At 66.8% G+C, this 4,352-nt stretch overlaps 1 pseudogene; it reads right to left on the bottom strand.

Moving 5' to 3' along the window:
* Nucleotides 1-497: 497 nt before the first annotated feature.
* LOC130600942 (protein Smaug homolog 2-like) lies at nucleotides 498-4,271 on the bottom strand (annotated as a pseudogene).
* Nucleotides 4,272-4,352: the final 81 nt, after the last annotated feature.

A 4,352-nucleotide genomic window follows, 5' to 3' on the forward strand; every position in this document is an offset into this window, starting at 1 on the left:
CCCCCCGCGCAGCCCCCACCTCACCCCCAGTGAGGCCTCGGAGGAAGACGAGAGCCACAGCGACTCGTCCAGCAGCGACTGAAAGCGGGGGGATTCTCCAGGGGCTCTTAGTGAGGTTGAACGCCCACCCCCACCCCTATTTTGGGGTGAAAAAGCACCGTTTTGGGGCCGGGGGTTGCCGCGTTGTCTCTTTAATCCCGTTGTCATGGTTACCAGCCATTATCATAACAAAAGTGATTCATAATAAAATGTATCTAAAATAACGGTTTCTATCGCGAGGGGCCGCTAAAAGGGGGGGGGGGAGGGGGGAGGGAAGGGGGAGGGGGAAGGGGGAGGGGCTGTACCAAGGGGGGTGGGGAGGGGTGTTGCCATGTACCTAAATAAGGGGGTTCTCCCCCCCGCCCCCCCATCGGGGTTGGGGGAAGAAAATTAATATTAATAATAATAATAATAATAAAACACAACAAAAAAAAGCCTAAAACTGGAGGCGGGGGGAAGGGTCGCGGAGCCATCAGATGGTCGAGGTCTTGTCCGTGCCGTCTGTGGGAGGGAACACGGAGGTCACGGGGGCGTCCCATCTGGAGGCCCCTCCCCATTGCAGCTTTACCCCCCATGGAACCCTCCCACCCCCGTGCCACCCGCGCCCCCCTCACCGCCCAGCGCGTGCTCCGTCATGCTCAGACACAGCGACTCCAGCGTGGGGTTGATCTCCAGGTCCGTGCCGGGGGGGGGACACTCTGGGGGGGGGGGGGGGGGGGCACGCACATTAAAGGTGGTTTAGGGGGTGCCCCCCCCACCAAAGCCCCTCAACCTCCCCCCCCCGGGACCCCTAAAGTGGGGATGAAACAGGGACCACCCCTCAAGGGGTTTCAAAGCCCACCATGTTTTGGGGACACCCACCAGTTTGGGCCCCCTGAATTTCAGGCCCCCCTCCCATTTCCGCCCCCCTCATTATTAGGCCCCCCCCCGTACCCTGGGGGAAGCTGAGCAGCGCCTGGGGCGAGTGCACGGGCAGCGAATGCGTTCTCTGCACCCCACTGCGGCCCCCCCCGGCCCCCCCCGGCCCGAACCACAGGCTCTGGGGGGGGGACAGCGGGGGTCACAAGGGGGGGGGACGACACCCCAATAAAGGGCCCCCCCCGAGCCCCCCCATGGGGAGCTCAGGGGGAAGAAACCCCTCCAAAGGCCAAAACCCAGCCACCAAAGGGAGCCAAATCCCATCAGAACCCCCCCCAAATCCCATGGGGCCCCTCCCAAATCCCATGGGACCCCCACGGATCATATAAGACCCCCCCACATTCCATAAGAGCCCCCCAATCCCATAGGACCCCCCGAAATCCCATACCCCTCCCCCCAAATCCCATAGAACCCCCAACCCCATAAGACCCCCCAATCCCATAGAACACCTCCCAAAGGCCGCAGGTCCCCCCCAATCCCATAGCCCCCCCCGCCCAAATCTGCACCCCAACCCCCGAGGCCCCCCCTGAGCACCCACCTGTCTCCCCTGGGTGCTCAGGGGGGGTGCTCCCAGGGGGGGCCGTGGGGCCGGTGCCCCCCCAGTGGGTCCCAGCAGCCCCAGGCGGGTGGGGGGGAGTGCCCGGGGGGGGCACACAAAGGGGCGCTGCCCCCGGCGCCCCCCCGCCCCCCCCACAGAGCCAGCTATGGGGAGCGAGTTGGAGCCGAAGGCCCAGCTGTGGGGGGGACGGGATGGGGACAAAGAGGGGGTCACAGGGGGGCACAGAGCAGGGAGGAAATGGGGGGGGCAGGGAGCCCCCAGTGAGCACCCAAAGGGTCCCATTGTGCTCCTGGGGGGGTCCCTCCCCCGTGCCCTCCCCCAGCCGCACTCACCCTTTGGGGGGCCGGTAGCCGGGGCCGTCGAGCGGCAGCTTCTTGGGGCAGGCGCGGAGCAGCTTCAGGACCTGCTGCTTCCAGGACAGGAGCCGCTTCTTCTGCGTCTCCGTGAACGCCTGGGGGGGGCACAGGTCATGAGGGGGGCACAGGCCATGGGGGGCACAGGTCATGAGGGGGGCACAGACCATGGGGAGGGCACAGGCCATGGGGGGGCCACAGACCATGGGGGGGCACAGGTCATGAGGGGGCACAGACCATGGGGGGAGCACAAACCATGGGGGGGCCACAGGCCATGGGGGGCAGACCCAGGCCATGGCAAGGGGGCCCAGGCCATGGCGAGTGGGGCCCAGGCCATGGGGGGGGGCCCCGATCTCACCTCGTGGCTCAGGCACTTCTCCAGCAGCTGCAGGTAGGAGCTGATGTTCTCCTCGTCCGGGCGCGACACCAGCAGCTGCGTGCACACTGCGGGGGGGTCAGCACACACGGACCCCCCCCACGACACCCACAGACACCCGCCAGCACCCATAGACAGCCCCATGGCACGCATAGACACCCCCCCCCCCCCCCCCGAGCAGCCTGGCTCCCCAAGGCACCACGGACCCTCCAGGGCACCCATAGCACCCCTGACCATCCCTCCGACACCCCCAAACTCCTTCAGGTCCCCCAATCACCTTTAAGGCCCTGCAGCACCCATAGACCCCCTTTCCAGCACCCTGACTCCCCCAGCACCCACAGACCCCCCAGCACCGACAGACCTCCCCAGCACCCACAGACTGCCACAGCAGCCAATGCTCCCCCCAGCACCAATAGCCCCCCCTAGCACCCATAGACGCCCCTAGCACCCATAGACCCCCCAGCACCCAATGCCCCACCCCCAGCACCCATAGACACCCCAGGCACCCACAGACATCCCCCAGCATCCATAGACCCCCTGAGCACCCAATGCTTCCCCAGCACCAATAGCCACCCCTAGCACCCATAGACCCCTCCAGCACCCAGTGCCCCACCAGCACCCAGACCCCCCAGCACGCAATGCCCCCCAGCACCCAATGCCCCCCAGTCCCCATAGACCCCCCCCAGCCCCCATAGACACCCCTTAGCACCCAATGCCCCCCCCAGCCCCACCTTTACCCATGATGCACGTGAACTGCCCTGGGATGTCCCCGTAGCGCTCAATGCCCCCTCAGCACCGACAGACCCTCCCCAGCACCCAATGCCCCCTGCAGCACCCAATGCTCCCCCCAGCCCCACCTTTGCCCATGACGCGGGTGAACTGCCCTGGGATGTCCCCATCGGGCACCGGGGCCGCAGGGGCCTCGGGGGGTCGGTGCCTGGGTGCGGGGGGGAAACGACCCCCGGGCCCCGGGGGGCCCTCGGTGGGGGGCGGCGCAGCAGGGGGCGGGCGGAAGCCCTTGATGGGGGTGCTGAGAATCTGCTGCAGCTCCTGCAGCGCCGACCTGCTCCCCCTCCAAAATGTCCTGTGGGGACATAGCAACAATGGGGACACCTAGTGCCACCCACTGGCACCCAGTGCCACCTACAGCCACTCATTGGCACCCTGCCACCCATTGCTACCCATTGCCAAGCGGGGGAACCCTAAGAGTTACTGAGCATCACCCAGTGCTGGGGACCCATGTTCCACTCAGTACCGCCCCTGCAGACCCCCTAGGAACCCAATGGCACCCCTTGGGGACCCATTACCACCTGCATGGATACACAGGCACCCAATGCCACCCAACAGGAACTCAGTACCACCCTAGGACCCACAGGGACCCAGTGCCACCCCATAGGGACCCAGTACCACCCCTGGGGCACCCCATAGGGACCCAATGCCACCCTTGAGGACCCATAGGGCTGCCCTGCCCCACCTTCTCCAACGCCCTGAGCACGCTCTGCCTCTCGCGCAGCTTCTGGATGCTGAGCGCAATCTTGTGCCGCGCACCCTTGGTGACGTTCTGGGGGGGTCACAGACATGGAGCAGGTTTGAGGAGCCCTGGTGCCCGCGGTCACACAAGCAGGGTCCTCCCCTCGGTACCTGCGACTCGGTGATGCTCGGTCAGCGTCATCATCTCCTCGTGGCCTCATCTGGGAGAAGAGCGCCGCATACTTGTGCAGCCGGAGGCTCTGAGCCATGAGGGGACATCTGCGGTGGGGGGACACGTCCATACCATGAGGACCAGGACCCAGGCCCCCGCCCCGGCCCCACCAGGCCCCCTCACCCTTCATGCCGCTGCCATCCTCCCTGGAAAGCTGTTTCCTGCCGAGAGGCCCCTCCTCAGTGTGCTCGCTGCCCGAGGAGGCCACGCGCCTGGGGGGACAGCGGTGCGTGGTCCCCAAAGGGGACCCGGCCCGGGGTGGGGGGGGGGATGGCCACGGGGGGGTCCTCGCTGCTCGCACCACCCCCCCCCCCCGGCCACTCGCTCGGGGCAGGGCCGGGGACCCCCACCGAGCGCGTCAGGGGGCTCGGGTGCAGCGAGCAGGGCAGAGCTGGGGGGACACAA

Source organism: Pezoporus wallicus, unplaced genomic scaffold (genome assembly GCF_028554395.1).
Source record: "Pezoporus wallicus isolate ANWC-B61680 ecotype Strahan unplaced genomic scaffold, APGP_CSIRO_Pwel_v1 contig_8922, whole genome shotgun sequence".
Taxonomy (NCBI): domain Eukaryota; kingdom Metazoa; phylum Chordata; class Aves; order Psittaciformes; family Psittacidae; genus Pezoporus; species Pezoporus wallicus.